The sequence below is a fragment of the Cervus elaphus genome, chromosome 24 (genome assembly GCF_910594005.1).
Source record: "Cervus elaphus chromosome 24, mCerEla1.1, whole genome shotgun sequence".
Taxonomy (NCBI): Eukaryota; Metazoa; Chordata; class Mammalia; order Artiodactyla; family Cervidae; genus Cervus; species Cervus elaphus.
This window is the reverse complement of record NC_057838.1, coordinates 63,141,839-63,162,997: the sequence shown is the minus strand read 5'-3', so window position 1 is coordinate 63,162,997 and position 21,159 is coordinate 63,141,839. Positions and strand designations below refer to the sequence as shown.

At 41.6% G+C, this 21,159-nt stretch overlaps 1 protein-coding gene across 1 annotated transcript in view; it reads right to left on the bottom strand.

Moving 5' to 3' along the window:
- The window catches only part of LOC122682520 (SREBF chaperone), a 98,788-nt gene extending 78,225 nt beyond the window's left edge, over positions 1 to 20,563 (bottom strand). Inside the window, exon 1 of the mRNA XM_043885316.1 lies at positions 20,396 to 20,563. The gene's annotated coding sequence lies outside the window, so the exon portion shown is untranslated. The remainder of the gene's footprint in view (positions 1 to 20,395) is intronic.
- Positions 20,564 to 21,159: the final 596 nt, after the last annotated feature.

Genomic DNA, 21,159 nt, shown 5'->3' with positions numbered 1-21,159 from the left:
GAACACAGCAGTTAAGTTCTGATATAAACCATACATGTAGGGTCAACTACTCTTTGACAAGGAACCAAGAATATACAATGGAGAATGGACAGTCTCTTCAATAAATGGTGTTTGGAAAACAGGATATCCACATACAAAAGAAGAAAACTGGATCCCTATGTAAGTGGTGATACCATGCACCACTTACAAAAGTTAACTTAAAATAAATAGATCAGGGTACTCTTTTGCCCCCTTCTGATGCCTATGTCAGAAGCTTTCTCTATCTCCTTTATACTTTAATAAAACTTTATTACACAAAAGCTCTGAGCGATCCAGCCTCGTCTCTGGCCCCGGATTGAATTCATCTCCTCCGGAGGCCAAGAATCCTGCATCTCATTGTTCAGCAACAAACCTTTCATAATGGGGGCTCGTCCGGGATCCTTCAGGACAAGATGGGCCTGATAATCTATGTGAGCCTACTTCTGCTGACTCCAGAAATCCTGAGTCTGCCGTTTGATCCTCACGACAATGCCTTCCTGTCCTGGGCTCACCCCTATGCTGTATTCCACAATCAGTCTAACTGCTGGGTCTGTGGACCACTCCCTTCTCCATCCGTGAAAGGCGTCCCATGGTGGACATCTCCACTTCAAGGAAAGGACTTTCTCCAAGTCTGGAAATACCTTCAACAATCGCATGTGATGCCTCTTCTTAAACTGATGACATCTAACAACCTTAAGATGGACTGATGTAACAATGGACATAATGTGACTTTTCATTTTGACTTTAACCTGGTTTAATGACTATTTTGCCTTACATCTGTAACTGTATAATGGGGTTTTCTAACCGTCTAAAAGCTTTTAATTTACAAATAGTTGTCCGAGCTCCTCTGAGTGCCACAGCCTCCTCCAACTATTACTTGGAGCCCCTGGATCAGACATCCTCACTATGAGGATTAGGAGAATATGTTGCCCCACCAATTTAGGGACAACGCCCCTTGTCAGCTCGAAGCAGTTATGGAATGAGAACGACGCCCCTTGTCCCTAGGCAACATAATACTCCTGAAAGAAAAGGGGGGAATGAGAGAGTCATTTCCTAGGCAGGTTGATAAGAAGTCTAGGGGTCCCCAAGGAGAGAGAGGTCTGGGATATTCAAGGAGGAAGAAAGGACAAACTTTTTTACTTTTCTTCCTCTACATTCTTTAGGATTATATAACAATAATGTATCCTGCCTGAGGACAGTCTTTGGATTAAACCCTCTGGCTAATTCTGTTATATTAAAATGTAAATTATGGGAGTAGGTCTGGTCTTTACAAGGATGTATCCTGCCTGAGGACAATCTTTGGATTAAACCTTCTAGCCAACTCTGTTATCTTAAAATGTAAATTATGGGAGTGGGTCTGCTGAGGTCTTTGCAACCTCCAGACATTCTTTGGATTCATTGGAGAGTATATAACTCCATTGCTAATACTAGCAAAGGGGGTACTCTTTTGCCCCCTCCTGCTGCCTATGTCAGAAGCTTTCTCTATCTCCTTTATACTTTAATAAAACTTTATTACACACACACACACAAAAATAAGTAAATAAATAGATCAAAGACTTAAGTGTAAAATCTAAAATCATAAAAATCCTAGAAGGTTACATAGAGAATATGCTCCTTGATACTGGTCCTGGCTATGCACAGGCCAAAAAAAAAAAGTAAAGAAAAAAAGTATTAGATTGGCATAAAGTTCATTTGGGTTTTTCTGTATCATGAAAAAACCAGAACAAACTTCTTTTTGGCCAAAACAATACTACATTAAAGTAAAAGGCTCTACACAGCAAAGGAAACAATCAATAAAATGAACAATGTATGGACTGGGAGAAAACATTTGCAAACCATATATTTGATAAGGGATTAATATCCAAACACATACCACTCGATAGCAAAACAAAAAATAAAATAACTTGATTAAGAAATGGGTAAAGGACCAGAACAGACATTTTTCCAAAGAAGACACACAAATGGTACATAAAAAGATGCTCAACATCATTAATCAGAAATAGACAAATCAAAACCACAATAAGACATCATCTCACACTGTTAGGATGGTTTCAATAAAGAAGACAATATATGCTGGAAAGGATGTGGAGAAAAGGGGATTCTTGTACACTGATGGTAGAACTGTAAATTGGTACAGCTGTTATAGAAAACACTATGGAAATTCCCCCAAAATTTAAAAACCAAACTACCAAAAAACAACAACAACAAAAAAAAAACCTACCATTTCTTCAGTAAGGAGTGCTGGGAAAATTGGACAGCTACATGTAAATGAATGAAACTGGAACACTCCCTAACACTATACACAAAAAATAAACTCAAAATGGATTAAAGACCTGTATGTAAGGCTGGATATTATAAGACTCATAGAGGAAAACATAGGCAGAACACTGTTTGACATAAATTGCAGCAAGATCTATTTTGATCCACCTCCTAAGGTAAGGAAAATAAATAAAAACTAATGTAAACAAATGGAACCTAAACTAAAAGGCTTTTGCACGCAAAGGAAACCATACACAAAATGACAACTCTCAAAATGGGAAAAATATTTTCAAGTGAAGGAACCAAGAAGGGATCAACCTCTAAAATATATTAACAGCTCATGAAGTTCAAAAAACAACCCAATCAAAAAGTGGGCAGAAGATCAGGCTTCCCTGGTTCAGTGGTGGAGGCCACCTGCCAGTGCAGGAGAACCCCACCTGCCTCAGAGCAGCCGGGCCCGCGCTCCAGAGCCCAGGAGACACAGCTACTGAGCCCAGAAGCTGCCAGTACTGAAACCTGCACACCCCAGAATCCATTCTCTGCAACAAGAGAAGCCACCGCAGAGAGAAGCCCATGCACCACAACTAGAGAGCAGCCCCACAGCCGCAACTAGAGAAAGGCCTGCACTGCAACCAAGAACAGCACAGCCAAAAATAAGTAATTTTTTAAGTGGGCAGAAGATCTAAACAGACATTTCTCCAAAGAGGACATACAAATGGCTAAAAAACACATGAAAAGATGCTTAACATCACTAGTTATTAGAGAAATGCAATTCAAAACTACAATGAGGTATCACCTCACACGGGTCAGAATGGCCATCATCAAAAAGTCTACGAACGATAAATGCTGGAGCAGGTGCACAGAAAAGGGAACTTTCGCACACTGTTGGTGGGAATGTAAAGCGGCACAGCCACTGTGGAAAACAGTACAGAGGGTCTTTAAAAACATAAAAGTAGAGCTACCATGTGATCCAGCAATCCCACTCCTAGGCATATACACAAAAAAACCATTTGAAAAGAGACATGCCTCCCAGTGTTCACTACAGCACTATTTACAATAGCCAGGACATGGAAGCAACCTAAAAATGTTCATCGACAGACGAATGGATTTAGAAGGTGTAGTATATATATACACAATGGAATAATACTCAGCCATAAAAAATAATGAAATAATGCCGCTTGCAGCAACAGGAATGGACCTACAGATTGTTCTAACGAGTGAAGTCAGACAGAAAAAGACAAGTATCATACAATATTGCTTATATGTGGAATCTAATAAAAGGATACAAATGAACTTATCTACAAAACAGAGAGCTAGAGATGTAGAAAACAAACTTATGGCTGCCAGAGGGTAGGAGCAGGGGGATAAACTGGAGGGTTGGGACTGATACACACACACCACTATACATGAAACAGACAACTAATGAGGCTCTGCTGTGGCGCACAGGGAACTCTACTCAACACTCTGTAACAGCCTAAATATGGGAAATGAATCTAAAAAAGAGTGGATACATGTATAACTGATCCACTTCCCTGTGGATCTGAAACTAACATAAGACTATAAAGCAACTGTACTCCAATAAAAAAAAAAAACAAAAACAGCCTACCATATAATCCAGCAATTCCACTTACATACATCCAAAGATATCATTTCTTGAGGAGGTTATCTGCCTGCCTAGGATCAGTTCAGGATTATCCACAGTAGCCAAGACATGGAAACAGCCTGCCTGTCCATCAGCAGATAAACAGATATGGCAGGGCTCTGTGTATTAAAGTATCAGTCAGTTACGAGAAAGAAGGAAATCCTGACATTTGCAGCAACATGGAAGAATCTAGAGAACATGATGGTAACTGAAATCAGCCAGAAAGACAAATACTGTATGATCTCCCTCATAAGTGGAATCTAAAAATAAAAGTGTCAAACTCATAGAAACAGAGAGTAAACCTAGATGTCCATCAGCAGATGAATGGATAAAGAAGCTGTGGTACATATACATCATGGAATTTACTCAGCTATTAAAAAGAATTCATTTGAATCAGTTCTAATGAGATGGATGAAACTGGAGCCCATTATACAGAGTGAAGTAAGCCAGAAAGATAAAGTATACTAACGCATAGATATGGAATTTAGAAAGATGGTAACGATAACCCTATATGCAAAACAGAAAAAGAGACACAGATGTACAGAACAGACTTTTGGACTCTGTGGGAGAAGGCGAGGGTGAGATGTTTAGAGAGAACAGCATCGAAACATGTATACTATCTAGGGTGAAACAGATCACCAGCCCAGGCTGGATGCATGAGACAAGTGCTCGGGGCTGGTGCACTGGGAAGACCCAGAGGGAGCGGGTGGAGAGGGAGGTGGGAGGGGGGATCGGGATGGGGAATACGTGTAAATCCATGGCTGATTCATGTCAATGTATGGCAAAAACAACTACAATATTGTAAAGTAATTAGCCTCCAACTAATAAAAATAAATGGAAAAAAAATTAAAAAAAAAAAAAAAAAGAAACAGAGAGTGGAATGGTGATCACCAGGGCCTGGGAGAGATGCAGCGATGCTGGTCAAAGGGCAGAAGCCTTCACAGATAAGATGAATAAGCTCTGGGGAATTTAACATACAGCACAGTGACCACAGTAAATAATACTGTGGGTACTTGAAAACTGCTGAAAGAATAGACTACAAGTATTCTCACTACAAAAAAAAAGAAAAAGGTAACTGAGGTGATGGATGTGTTGATTAACCCGACTGTGGTAATTATTTCACAAAATACACATATGTCAAATCATCATGTTGTATACTTTAAATAAACACAATTCTGTTAATTACACTTTAATTAAACTGACAAATGCTTGAATATTTATATACATATTAACATTTAAAAATATACAGTAAGATACAGACTTCAACTACATATTTACATCCTTCTCAACCTCAAAGCTAAAGTCAAGCCCAATGGGAACACATTAAAAGACTTCCCATTAAAGTCAGAGGCCAAACAAAGCTATGTACCTCACTACCAATATTTACTACTATTGTGGAGGTACCACCTATCACAAAAAGACAATAGAAGGAAAACACAGGTATACAACCAGAGGAAAAATTTATTTGTGGATAATATTATATACCTAAAAAATCCAAGAGAAACAACTGAAGACCTATCATAATTAATTAAAAACCAGGTAAGATGACGAAAATTAATACATACAAATCAACACATCCACATACATCATCATCAAGTAGGCAGAAGGGAAAATGCTTCAGCACTGAAAACAAATAAGAAAGACCTGAGAATACACTTGGCATGAAATCCAAGTGTATTAAGAAATCCATCAAAACTAAAACCAGACTCAAAGAGAAAGGCATGTAATCTAAGTAGGGAAGATTCATCATCAAAATGTCACTTTTCTTACACTAACCTAAAACTGTAATTTAGTCCCAATAAAAATAAACAGGACTTTTAACAAACAAATTTGTCTTAAAGTTCATATAGAAAAACAAAAAACAGCAAGGAAAGTTGTGAAAAATAAAGATAATGAATTAGAATTTACTTTCCCAAACACTGACATATGCTATAACACTAGGGTAACTAAAATAATGATACCAACACATTAAAACATGGATTAACATCTACAATTCAAAGTTCAGAAATAGAACCAATATACATGATATGTGGCAAAGTATATCACACATAGTAAATGATAAAGGATATTTAAAGAAGTGGGGAAAAGATGAATTGTTCAAAAAAAGGTATTTCAACAAATGAGCAGCCAATTGGGAAAAATTAAGTTGGTCCCACACTTCACACCAAAAAAATTCCAAATGGATAAAGACTAAAAGGTTAAAAATGAAACATAAAAAGTACTTTAAGAAACCACAGGATAATTTTTCATACACTTCTACCAGGGGAAATCTTTCTATGTATGACAGAGAACCCAGAAGCCTTAAAAAGTCAATTAAAAATCAATTTTTTCATGACAAAACCATCCTAAGTATCGATAAAAAATATTTAAAAATCTATAAAAATATAACTGCAACTGCTATCACTGACAAAGTGCAAAGTTTCTTCCTATATAATTTTTTTTACAAAATTAAGAAACACCAAAGCCCAGTAGAAAAACAGGCCAAGGATACAAACTGACTTCACAGAAAACGGAAATGGCCCTTAAATCTTAAATTAAATTTTCTACAGGATGAACTAAGAAGTTTGGGGGGGGAAATCTAGTTTTTTTTTTTTTAACCTAACAAACTGGCAAAGATCAGGACTTCTTGGTGATTCAGCAGTTAAAAATCTGCCTTGCAATGCAGGGGACACGGGTTTGATCCCTGGTCCAGAAGCGAGATCCCACAGGACTCGGAGCAACTAAGCCCGTGAGTCACAGCTCCTGAGCCACTGTGCCACAACCAGAGAGTCCAATGATGCAACAAAGATCCCCCGTGCTGCAACTAAGACTTGACACGGCCAAATAAATACATTTAAAAACAAAAAAACTGGCCAAGTCCAGACTGTGAGATACCACTGTGTTGGTGAGGGTGTGGATAAACAGGCACTGCGCACTGGCTGGGAGCTTAAGTGCACAAAACCTCTACGGAGGTGTAACTTGTGAGAGTGATCACCACCACAGAAGCACATGCTCACCTCCCAGCACTCCTGCCTCAGCTAAGTGAATGGACACAGGCCCTTGGCCATGCGTGGACTGATGCATACAGAACACCTCAGCGGTGTCTGCAACAGCAAAATGTAAAACACCTTACATATCCATCGACAGCGCTGGCTAAATAAAAGCACATCCTGACAATGGAATATTCTCCAGTTGTAAAAGACAATAAAAAGCTCTTACGTATTGACAACGATCTATCACAAGCAGTGAAAAGAGCAAGTGCGCTACTTTCCATGTAAAAGAAAGGAGTTCTCTGTGTATTCGTCTGTATTACGCACAGAACAGGCCTGAACAGACACTCGAGAACTTGTAACTCTGGCTGCCTCTGGGAAAAGGATCTGGTGTCCAGGGGCAAGACGGAAGGGAAACATTCTGGTGTACACCCTGCTGTACCTTTTAAATTTTGTGCTATGTGAATACAGTACTGCCCTGAAAAGCTAAAATTAAAAAAAAAAAAAAGTGAAGGCCTCCTTCCAGGAGCAGCAGCCTTCTACTCTGAGCTTCTGTAACTGTATTTCCACTTGGCTCTGTGTTTGTTCTGACTTTCCCAGCCTCCCCTGACTGACTGTGGTCCCTCCTGGGAGGTCACGGCTGAATCACCTTTGTGTTCCCTAGAGTGGCCAGCACCTCATTTGGTGCCGAGAGGAAAGTCACTGTAGGTCTGTTCACTGTGCTAAACCAGTCCACTGGTGCAAATAATTTATCTTTGGAGGGCAAGTTGATTTGCAAAGTGGATCAATGATCAGGACAGGAAATTCTGCTTCTCTAAGCATTAAAATTACCCAAATAAGCTGGAAGGATTTTCAGCAGACTTAAATTAACAGTACTGAAAAAAGAAAGGAGTTTCAGTTAATGAATGAAAGCTGGTTTCAAAGAATTTGAAGCCTGAAAACATAATATTCAAGACGATGACTATTGCCACAATTAGAGTAACTGTTGGGATGGCGCAGCAATACCCGTATTGAAGGAAGCCTAATTTAACAGTTGTGATGGTCATCGCAAATAACCATTACAGGATGCTGACCCCTCTGCACAATTCAGCATCAACAGATACATTGAAAACTTTCTTCCACAACGCCAGCAACCTGCATTTTCATTCCCTCCTGACATGGTCAGCAATGACTAACAAATGGACTGAACTGACTACTAAGAACATGGGCAAAGAATCTGTGTTAAAGCTGGAAACAATGCAGGGGTTCAGTGGGGAGGCCTGTCATCTCGTGAGACTGCTGGCCCAGAGGTAGGGTGCCCTCAGCCTTGGTCTCAGAAGCACGGCCAGGACCAGCCTCCTGCTCTCAGCCACACAAAGGGATGTCCAGACCTCACAGAATGGAAGCCTCTTGCCTGTGGCTTCCTGACAGAAGTGTGTTCTGCTGGAAAGTACCATGCTTCTTGAGAGTTTTCTCAAAAGTGAAGGTGTGATGAGTCTAGATTTTATTACTGTCTCAAGAGCTTTTAATATAAACACCACATGGAAGATGGTTCCATTCCAAACACAAAACATGCAAAAGACCTGTTTGTGAGGGAGAGAGTGCCAAAGAGAGCCAAGAGGTGAGAGGGACACCTGGTAAAAGTTTTTTTCAGGAACTGGTACTGGGAAAACATGACAGCCCCATGCAAAAAAGTTAAAGTGGACCCTTACATCGTATATAAAAATTAACTCAAAATTGATCAAAGACCTAAACAAAGAACTAGAACTAACACAACTCTTAAAAGAAAAACATAGGGGTAAAACCTTCATGATACCGATTCTGAAAGGATTTTGTGGACATGACACCAAAAGAACAGAAAAAAAAAAAAGATAAAATCATTTTTGTACATCAAAGAAAACTACCAACAGAGTGAAAGAACAACCCAAAGAATGGAAGAATATATTTGCAAATCATATATCTAAGAAGAGATTAATATCCAGAATATAGAAAGAACTGCCACAACTCAGCAACAACAAAAAACTCAATTCAAAAATGGGTAAGTAGGGACTTCCCCAGGGGTCCAATGGTAGGACTCTGTGCTTCCACTGCAACAGGCACGGGTTCGATCCCCGGTCGGGAAACTAAGATCCCATGTGCCTGCTGCATGGCCAAAAAAAAGAGAAAAAGGGGCAAAGGACTGGAATAGATACACTGAATACAAATGGACAAAAAGCACATAAAACGGCTCAACATCACTAATCATTACAGAAATACAAATCAAAGCCACAATGAGATATCACTTCACACCCAATAGGCCGGCTTTTATTTCTTAAAAAAAGAAAAATAACAAGTGTCGGGACACATGACTGTGCTTGCAATTCATCTAAAAACTAAGACATATTATTTGAGAACATGTAATGTATTAAGCAATTTGGAGGGAAATTGCTACATTACTTTATATGCAACATACACTATATGTATGTTCTGTATATGTATAATCAACGCACTATTTCTTCTCAGTCTGGTACTGGGAGTTATATGAATATACAATTATTAAAGTACCCCCCACAAAATAAAAAGGACTTCCCTAGCGGTCTAGTGGTTAAGACTGCGCTTCCAATGCAGGGGTGCAGGTTCGATCCCTGGTTGAAGAACTGAGATCCCAAATGCTGTGTGGCGCAGCCAAGAAAAAAGTATCGGTAAGGATGAGACGTAACTAAGTGATACATCACAATGGATCACTACTCTCTGCTTTTGTGTATATTTCAATTTAATGATAATAAACATTAATAAACAGAGAAGGCCTTTGAAATGTACAAGGCTTTTTCAGAATGTACCCGTTTACAAAATTTAGCAGCAATGAATACACAAGGATGAAAGACCTAACCTTAAAGACCAAAAACTCTTAAAAGAAAACAGAGGGCAAAAGCTTCACATTAGATTTGGCAATTCCTTGGTATAATACCAAAGGCACAGGGAACAAAAGAAACATAAACAGACTGGACTTCATAAAAATTTTTAAACTGTGTGCATCAAAAGAAACTATCAACAAAGAACTTCCTGGGATCCAGTGGCTGTGGCTCCACATACTCACTTCCAAGGCCCAAGATTCAAGCCCTGGTTGGGGAACTCATGTCCCATAAGTTGTGCAGCATGGGCCAAAAACACAAAGATACTGTCAACAGAGTAAAAAGGCAACCCACAGAACAGGAGAAAATATTTACAAGTCATATATCTGATAAAGGATTAATATCTAGAATATAAAGAAAAGTCCTAAAACTCAATGACAACAAAAAAATCTGATACAAAATTAAGAGTTTAAAAACAAATAAATAAAAAATTTATTTTTAATAAAAATTTTTAAAAAGTGATCTGATTAAAAAATGGGCAAAGGGCTTGAATAGACATTTAACCAAGGAAGATATACAAATGGCTAATAAAAGCATGAAAAAATGCTCAACATTACTGATATCTAGGGAAATGCAAACTCAAATTACAATAAGTCAATAGCAACCACGGAAAACACTTCAGAAATGTTAACCGAACTTGCTCTGAACCTAGGACAGTGCCAGAGCTACAGCTGCTGGGACTGAAAAAACAAAAACAAAAACCCACCACTACAGACTCCTGCCCATTTATAAACATTTAGGAAGGCAGGATTTAGCAACGTGAAGTGAAGCAAGGGGCTAGTAATTTGAGACAATATACAGTCAATACTGGGCTTCCCCAGCAGCTCAGAGGTAAAGAATCCGCCTGCAAAGCAGGAGCCACAGGAGCCACAGGTTCAATCCCTGGGTGGGGAAGATCCCCTGGAGGAGGGCACGGCAACTCACTCCAGGATTCTTGCCTGGAGAATCCCATAGACAGAGGAGCCTGGCGGGCTACATACAGTCCACAGGGTCACAAAGAATTGGACACACTGGAGAGACTTAGCACATATGCACAATCAATACTAGGTTGTGGGTTCAGGATACAAACTCATAATTTCTTTCTTCACGAATAAAAGCAGATGCCAGTATACTTAAATACATATTGCTGCAACCTTACATCAATTTATTAGACATCTCCTCTGTTGTCTCTTTCATCCATTTTATAAACTGTATAAGCACAAATTTAAGGCAGTATTTACTTTTTTAATTTATCTATTTTAATTGGAGGCTAATCACTTTACAATATTGTAGTGGGTTTTGCCACACATTGACATGAATCAGCCATGGGTGTACATGTGAGTATTTATCATTTAAATTATGGATACTTTTAAAAGGTTTCAAGATCAAATTGAGTACACGAACTTCAGGAATATTAAAAAAATGGTCAACTCTGTGATCAAGATATTTAGTTGTTAAACTGCTTATGCTATAATAAATTTCAAAGTACACATGTAAAATGAGATTTAGAAATGCTGCTCTCTTCTAGGCTCATATCTTCTAGAGTACACTTTCACTTCTGCCTTAGTTACTGAAGATATCTTTCTGAATCAATGTATGATGCTGTCAATGGATCCTATCTCAGGTCATAAGCCTTCACTTGCAAACAAGAAAGTTACTCTTAATCTGAATACTGATCAAGGGATAAATTTTATTATTTGTTAAATGCTGGACTATATCATGGAAAATGTTTTTTCAAGAAATCATTTTAAGTACATAGATCAGTGTTTTTTACAGGTAAAATGCTGAAATAAGCTGCCCATGATATATATAAATATGTTTGAGTTTTGTAGAATATTACAAATTAACAACAGAAAAAATATTTAATTTATACAACAAATATGTTCACACAAATTTGTAGGACTTACGAAGAATTGATATTTGAGAAAAGATTTGGTTCACTTACACTACATATACTTTCATAGCATTAGGTACCTTGTACTTTAAACCTGTGACAAACTGACAAATTTTTAAAGGGGAAGTATTACTGTAAAATGAACAATTACGTATTTCTAAAGACTGTACTGCTGCAAATTTCATTGATAAAGCTCTTTATTTAGAGTTTTGAAGAAATAGTCTCTCTTCAATTAAACATTTTCATACTGGAATGATGCAAGTTCAAGTGACAAAGAGTATTATTAAAATAAATATTTATATATATTAAAAGAAAATTATTCTTAAATGTATTCTCAGTGAATAGTTGAGATCTGTACTATGCAACCATTTTCTATGTTGATTTTAAGAAATCTTTTAAGAAATTTGTTCACCAAAAAAATATTAAAAAAAAAAACTACAAAGAGAAATAATCACCTCATAGGCATTACAACGGTTACTATCAAAAAACAAGAAAACAATAAGTGTTAGCAAGGATGTGGACAAACTGGACACCTTGTGCATTGCTGGCGAGAATGTAAAATGGTACAGCCTCTGGGGAAAACAGTCTGATGGTTCCCAAAAAATGAATCATAGAATTACCATATAATCCAGCAATCCCACTTCTGTGCTGGCCCAAGAGAACTGAAAACAAGTTCTTGAACTAATATTTGTATACCCATGTTATCAGCAGCATCACTCACAACAGCCAGGAAGTAGAAACAATAAAAATGTCTATCAACAGATGATAAACAAAATGAGGTATATACACAGAATATTATTCAGCTTTAAAAAGGAAGTAATTCTGACCCATGCTACAACATGAACCATGAGAATATTATGCTACATGAAACACACCAGTCACAAAGAGAATAATAGGGTATAATTCCCATTTACATGATATACTTAGTCAAAATCATAGTTATATAAAGTATTTAGGATGGTTACTGCCAGGTACTTGGGAGAGGAGAAAATGAGTTACTACTTAACGGATACAGAGTTTCAGTTTTGCAAAATGAAGAGAGAGAATGGGCTTCCCTGTAGATTAGCTGATAAAGAATCCGCCTGCAATGCAGAAGGTCCTGGTTCGCCTCCTGAGTCAGGAAGCTCCCCTGGAGAAGCGACAGGCTACCCGCTCCAGCATTCTTGGGCTTCTCCGGTGGCTCAGACAGTAAAGAATCTGCCCACAATGTGGGAGTCCTGGCTTCAATCCCTGGGCTGGGAAGATCCCCTGGAGGAGGGCATGGCAAACCACTTCAGTCCTCTTGCCTGCAGAAACCCAAGGACAGAGGAGCCAGGTGGGCTACAGTTCATGGCGTCGCAGTCAGACACAATTATCCACAGCACAGAAAGAATGGTGGTAATGTTGCAAAAATCTATAAGTGTTTTTTAATATCACTGAACTGTACACTTAAAATAGTTAATATGGAAACTTGTATATTTACCACAATAGAAAACTGGAACAACAAAAACCAACAAGGAAATGGCAGGGGGCAGGCGAAAGCAGGGTTCAGAGGGATTCAAGTGTACAAAAAAAAATGAAAGGATATAGGATAGGAACACAGATTTGGAGACAAGAATGTAATCACTGTAATGTTTAGAAAAGACATGAAATGTGTTTTTTATGGTAAAAATTTGAGAGAAAGAGCAAAATGTCTAGCCATTAAAAAGAAAAAAAACAATGTCATAAGCCAAAAGTAAGGTTAATATAGATCACACAAGCCAGAGGACTCTGAATAGAAATGAGACTATGAGCTGCCCAGGGACCAAGGCAGAGAGAACCATGCTGACACACTTCACAGTGTGGTTTAAACAAAATCAAGCCAATGGTTCAGAAGAGGCATGACCAGTCCCAGGCACTGGACCTGAAGGAAATTTCTAATTGGACTCACAGATTTTCTTGGAGGCTTCTTGTACAGCTCTTAACATGAGCTGATGGGGCCGTGCGAAGCAGGAGGAGGCCAGAAACATGCTGCTAATGATCCAGTTTCATTCAAAGACAAAACACTGCCTGCGACAGGTGCACCGAAGCACGTGCCAGGACAATCCCCCGGACATTCTTCACCACAGTTCAGGATAGCTTTTGAGGGGGTGAAGAATTCAAGCTTATCCTCCTGACAAGAATATGAGATGCAACATTCTCTGTTGCCTGCTGAAGTCAGGTTTTGATATTCCTAACAGTCACTGTTGCTGGGGGGACAACTGAGAATGAATGTCAAACCCAACCAGGGCTCATGCCTGAAAGATGAGAACTAATTGCTCCCTGAAGCTGGGACAGCACAGGGCTTCCCTGGGGGCTCAATGGATAAGAATCCAATTGTCAATGCCGGAGACACGGGTTCAATCCAAGGTCTGGGAAGATCCCATGTGCCGTGGAGCAACTGGGCCTGTGCACTGCAATGTTGGGCCTGTCCTCTGCAGCCCAAGAGCCTCAAGTGCTGAGCCCATGTGTCACAACTTCTGAAGCCTGGGTACCCTAGAGCCTGTGCTCAGCACCAAGAGAAGCCACCCCAGTGAAGAGCCTGCAGGTGGCAGCTGGAGAGTAGCCCTCACTCACTGCAACTAGAGGATCCGACACAGCCAAAAATAAATGAATAAATAAACTTCTTTTAAAAATTCTTCCATCCAATTCTTCCATCTTACAAAAAAAAAAGATAAGGCAGCATAAACACTGCCTGGTAGAGGGAAGAAGGGGTAGATGTGCCAACCTGGGGCAGATTATGAGAGTGGGGAGCTACTGAAGATTGTTGAGAGAGAGAGACCATGACTGAAGACTTCGTGAGTGACAGCGCGGTCTTCTGAAAGGTGCAAACGAAGCCCACAGCCACAGGCGGCAGGCTGGACTGGACGAGGCTGCTCAAAAAGAAAGCCACTGAAAAACATCAAAATAAATGAGAGCCCATGTTTTTTAAAAAAACCAAAAATGTTCTAGAACAGTTTTATACATGAAAAAAGTGTTCACACAGAAAATGGATACAGAACAGTATGAACCCATTACACAGAGAAAGAAAAAAAATGAGCAAGGAAGAAGCCTGAGAAGAACCCTGCAGGTGATTACCACTGGGATTACAGACAATGTAAATTGTGTGCTCGCACACGGGTGAGCTTATTAATTTTTAAGAAGATGAGTGATTCGAATTAAAAAAAAAACTAATTCGTCAACTTAGAGACTGCAGGGAAAGCAGAAATAGCACTACAGTTGAGAATATAATTATGACAATATCTAAAAATAAAAAGGAAATTGACTGAAAACAAGAGCCAGATACGTACAGCTCTTCCTCAGTTTATACTGGAGTTACATCCTGGTGTGTGTATCTGTGTGTTAGTCGCTCAGTCATGTCCGACTCTGGGCAACTCCATGACTGTACCCTGTCAGGCTCCTCTGTCCCTGGAATTCTCCAGGCAAGAACACTGGAGTGGGTTGCCATGCCCTCCTCCAGGTACGGGCTGACAAACCCATCCTAAGCTGAAAACACTGTAATGCTGAAATTGCATTTACTACACCTAGCCTGCTGGATGTCATCACTTAGCCTAGCCTACCTTACATGTGCTCAGATCACTGACATTAAAGTTGGGCAAAACCATCTAATTCAAAGCCTATTTTAAAATAAGGTCTTGAATATCTCATGTAACTTATTGAATACCATACTGAAAATGAAAAAATGCTTGTCTGAATACAGAATGGCTCTAAGTGTACTGGTTGGTCACCCTCATGAGTACACGTCTGACTGGGAGCTGTGGCTCAATGCCGCTGTCCAGCATCACTAGAGTGTTGCTGTCAACATATCACAGCCCTGAAAAGATTTAAAAAATTCAAAACTTGGAGCATGGTTTCTGCCGAATATATGATTGCTTTGGCACCATCATATCACTGAAAAACGGTAAGTTGAGTCATCATTAATTCGGAGGACTGTCCGAGCTTGGCAAAACGGTAAGGCGATGCTGATGAGATTCCAAGTGAAACATGGAAACACTGACCTTGTGCTCTGGTTTTATAGCCAGGGCTCACAAACTGTGGCTCCCTCAGGCAGCAGCGGCTCAGCAGTAAAGAGTCCACCCGCAATGCAGGAGACACAGGAGAAGCCAGCTCCATCTCTGGGTCAGGAAGATCCACTGAAGAAGGCCATGGCCACCCACTCCAGTGTTCTTGACTGGAGAATCCCATGGACAGAGGAGCCTGGTGGGCTACAGTCCTTGGGGTCACAAGAGTCAGACACGACTTATCAACTAAGCATGCAAGGCAACAGTAGCAGCACCTAGGAACTTGTTCGAATTTCAAATTCCAGGGTCTACCTCTGACCTAGATTCTGGAGGCGAGGTGAAAACAACTCTTCCAGGTAATTTCAATTCACACTTAAGTGTGAGAACCTAGGTATGAAGTAATACTGTCTCATCTGGATAAAATCAGCTTATATAATTAGGAAACTATATTTCTTGCTCAAAACCCATTCTGTTATTTTAACCTAAACTCCTGAAAGAACACTACTCTATTCAGTTTTGAAATAAGCTGGAAGATGACAAAGATATTTTTTAATTAGAATTCTGAAACCACTCATTCTGAAATAATGTACTAACCACTGCAGTGGAACGAACTGAAGAATCTAGTTTGCAAGAAGTGATAAGGAATCAACATGCTTAGAATTTCAACATTTAGATGATTTGAAAATATTCTAAGGTTGCAGAATAGCACAACTACAACTATTACAAATGCCATATTTGTGTACACTGATTAGTCTCTTGGGCTTCAAACTCAATTAACTTGTTCAAAATAGAAGAAGTTCATCTGCTACAATGTCGATGGGAATGCAAATTGATACAGCCAATAAGGGGAAGAGTATGAAGGGTCCTTAAAAAACTAGAAACAGAACTACCATATGACCCTGCAATCCCACTCCTGGGCACATATCCAGAGAAAAACATAATGCAAAAGTATATATGCACCCCAATGTTCACTGCAGCACTGCTTACAACAGCCAAGACAGGGGAGCAACCTAAATGTCCATCGACACAGAAATGGATAAAGATGTGGTACATATATACAGTGGAATATTACTCAGCCATTAAAAAGAATGAAATAACGTCATTTGCAGCAACACAGATGGACCTAGAGAGTGTCACACTGAGTGAAGTAAGTCTGGCAGAGGAGAAATATCTTCTTACATGCCTTATATGTGAAATCTAAAAAGAAATGATACAAATGAATTTTCTTACAAAACAGAACATGAACTTACGGTTGTCAGGGGGAAGGGAGAAGTTAGGGACTTTGGGAAGGCCATGTACACACCACTATTTAAAAGAGACAACCAACAGGGACCTACTACGCAGCACATGGAACTCTGCTCCAAGTTACCACGTGTGACAGCCTGAATGGGAGGGGGGTTTGGGAGAGAATGGATACATGTATATGGATGGCGGAGTCCCTCTGCTGCTCACCTGAAACTACCACAATATTGTTACTTGGCTATAATCCAATATAAAATAAAAAATTTAAACTCTGAAAAAAAAAACAGAAGAGGTTCAACAAAATTTTAACTTCCTTTTTTTTTTTTGCCACACCACAAAGCTTGTGGGACCTTAGTTCTCTGACCAGGAATTGAACCCAGGCCCTCAGCAATGAAAGCACAGAGCCCTAACCTCTGGACAGCCAGGGAATTCCCAAAACTTTAACTTTTAAAGAACTATGTCAGTCACTATAGCTTCAAACATAAAGAGTACTACTATATTTGCAACATAAAGGTTGCTGAAAAACCAAATCTTTCACACTCAGAATGCAATTTCTAAAATAATTTATAATTGGTTATTAATATAAAATACCCTCTCTGATTATGTAGAATTACACTGAACTTTACTAGACTTTCAACTTAGGAACAAATGGTTACATGACACTTTACACATTTTATGAATTCAGAAAATGCTGAGTATTAAATAAACCAGTGGTTTCTTAATGTTTTTATGAACTCCCAATAACAAAAATTCAAGTACATATCCCCAATATGTGTGTACATATCCCCAATTTTTGTGTAAAAATTATATATATGTACTACTGTGATAATACAACTATACTTATAAAATACAAAATAAAAATTAAATAAGGCTGAAATAAAAAGACTGGCTTTATTTTTTGTTCCTGAGACCCATGTGCCCCCGTGATGCATACACACACCCCCTTTGGACTCTACTGCAAAGCTGCACAGCCCAGCAGCCCTGCAAGCTGTGTCCTGGACCACTCAGGGGGAGCTACGGAATACAGAGGTCAAATGAATATCTCCTTCCTGTTGAGTTCCACCATCCCTGACTCAAGTCTGTGACTCTGGGCTCCTCCCTTCACCCCAACATCTTCTTCTGCTACTTCTCACTTGGTGGGTAGTAGAGAAGACTGTGAAGCCAGCAGACGCAAGAACGGCATAAAAGCATGGACTCTGTTTTCAGACAAACCTGGGTTTGCAACTGGGCTTGGCTTCTAACTCACCGGGTGACCCAGGGCCAGTCAGATAACGTCTCTAAAAGTAACGAGTGAAGAGGGTGATAACAGGGTCATCCCTCCTGGTTATTATGATGGTTAAGAGAGATAGGCTGCTATGAGAGCACTCGGCAGAGAATCTAGATAGCCCAAGTGCTCAATAAAATATCTTACCCAGAATTATTACTTCAGGAGGCAAAAGACGTCACCTGGACTTAGTTTCAGCAGCCAACATAAGGGAATATGTTACTGTGGAAGACCTCCCTTGGGGCTCAACTGGTAAAGAATCCGCCTGCAATGTGGGAGACCTGGGTTCGACTCCTGGGTTGGGAAGATTCCCCTGGAGAAGGGAACGGCTACCCACTGCAGTATTCTGGCCTGGAGAATTCCACAGACTGGATAGTGCATGGGGTCGCAAAGAGTCGGGCACGATTGAGTGGCTTTCACTTCTACACTTCTACTGTGGAAGTAGTAGGTAGTGGAGTCGGGCAGATGTGCTTTGAAGGCCTGATCCCCAGTACAAGCTGGGTAACCCTGGCAACTCAATTTCTCTATGAGTGGGGAGTCTTCTTATCCATTCAGTGCGAGTGTTGATACAAACTCTTCATGAAGTGCCTGTCAGAGCCAGTAAAACTAACACACTCTCTCTCTCTTTAGTCGCTAAGTCGTGTCCGACTCTTGCGACCCCACGGGCTGTAGCCTGCCAGGCTCTTCTGTCCATGGGATTCTCCAGGCAAGAAGACTCGAGTGGGTTGCCATTTCCTTCTCCAACTAACACTAGTGGGAACCAAATGGCCACCGAGGGTGAGGGTAAGCAAGTAACACATAAACCTGTGTTATTCCACAGTCCTTGGGACACATTCAAGTACACACTAAGAGTAAGCATCCTCTAAAGTCTACCATCAAATGTTAAGAAATGCCTATGAACCAAACCCCCCAGGTGTGGCTCATTTCCCAACTGGACAGGTGACTTCTTCATAAACTACCTCAAGCAACTCACAATCTTCATGCTTCCATTGTTATAAACCAGGAGTAGCAGAGTTTCTTTTCTATACCCACCTCCTGACAGTAAACCAATCTAGATGAGGGGGCGGGGCGGGGGGAGGGTGAGAGAGACCTAAACCAGTAAATACAGGGCACACGGAGACCATGGGAGAGGTGCTCTTTTTGCCACAAGAGCAAAAGAAAAGCGAGGTCTCTCAAACACCAGAGTTGTTCATAATCAATGAGAATTATTTCAGTTTCAATAAACCACCGAAAGAATGACTGTAGAGATATACTAATACACATTCTGGGCGTTTGGTTTTTTTTAACATCGCGTGTCCCCCACAGGAAATGCTGCAAATGTGTGAGACACCTAAAATTCTCATCAACATAAAATTATAGACACAAGTCGTCAATTAGAGGAACACTTAAAAATACACCCAACCGGACACCCTTGCCCCTGACTCCCTTACAAAAGCTTCAGTTTTTAGCTGGATACCTTAAGATGGCAGTATCCCCATAAGGCCACTGCATAACCCAACTCCACAAACGCTGGGTCAGAAGCACACTCAAGGCTAGCATCGTGAAAGAAACCTTTACTAAGTCCGCTTCGCAAAATGTATTGCAAAATCCCCAGAAGTTAGTCGCCCAGCTCTATCACCACAGAAGGTGCGGGCAGTGAGGGAGACGGAACCGGGGGAAGTCACCACGGCCAAGAGCACGTTCACCTGCACAACCATCCTGACTTCAGGCTCCTGCATGGTACACTGGGGTAATGAGTCCACCAGAATATAAACAGAGGCAACAGTAGTGGGCAACGTTGATTTGTGAGGGAAACAGAAAACTAGGAACCAGGCAGAACCCAGGAAAGCAGCCAGCTACGTGTTGCCTCTCAATCAGATCTCGCAGAAGAGACAGGTGCGGACAGCGTGCTCTCCCCTCCCCGCAACACCCAGACAGTCCAAAAGCAGGTTCTAGAACCGGCAGCTCCCCGGGGCACGGCGGGGCCCCGGAGGCGCAACAGCGCGACCCCCTGTCAGGCCAGCGGTCGCCGGGGGCCGAGGAGGAGGGCGGCGGGCGCGCGCGGTGGGCCCGGCCGGGGCGCGGCCGCGGTGAGGGTGGGGTCGCGCCAACCCGGCCCCCTCTCCGGCCGCGGTCTCCCGGCGCGGCCCTCACGGCTGCTGGACAGCGCCCACGCCGGCGCGCCCGCGGCCCTCGCGGCCCCCATCCCGGAACCCCGCGGGCCGCGCAGCGTGAGGCCCGGGCCAGCCGGCGGACGCTGAGGGGACGCGCGCGGAGGTACCTGTGGCGGCAACAGCTTCTCGGCGGCGGCGGCCGCGGCGGGAGGACGGGGGCGGGGCGCGGCGTGCGCGCTCCCGGCCCGCGCGGTCGGTGCGAGGAGCCCGCCCTCCCTCCGTCCCTCACTCTCCCCGCCGCCCGGCGCCCGCGCAGCTCTCCGCCCCTTCACCTCTCACCTCCTACCTTTCCCCTCCCGCTCCCGCCCCCACCGCCCTTCACACGTGCTCCCAGCGGCGCGCGCATGCGTGGTCGAGCGCCGCCGCCCGCGACTCCCGCTCGCCCCCTGGCGGACGCCGGGCCGAACGACTCCCTGGTGGGGAAGATGTCCGGGCGGGGCCGGCGAGCCAGAGCGTCACGCTGGGACAGAGCCCGGAGCACCGCACCGGAGCTTTTTAACGGCACGTTCCAGGGTATATTAGCAAGAACACGCACAGGGCGCCCGTGTTCCCTGCTTTATAACAGCTAAAAAGTAAAAGCAGCCGAAGTATGCAACAAATGCGGTTGGGTCAAATTATGTCCATAAAAGTGACTTTCTCTAAGGCCTTTTGAAAACAATGTTGCTGTTCAGTCGCTAAGTCGTGTCCGACTTTTTGCGACCGCATGGGCTGCAGTAGGCCAGGCTTCCGTCCTTCACGATCCCCCGGAATTTGCTCAAGTTCATGTCCATTGGGTTGGTGATGCTATCCTACCATTTCATCTTTATCTTTAAAAGGATAAGTTTTATGAATACTTAACTAATGTGGAAAGATGTTCTTAAGAGAAGGTTCA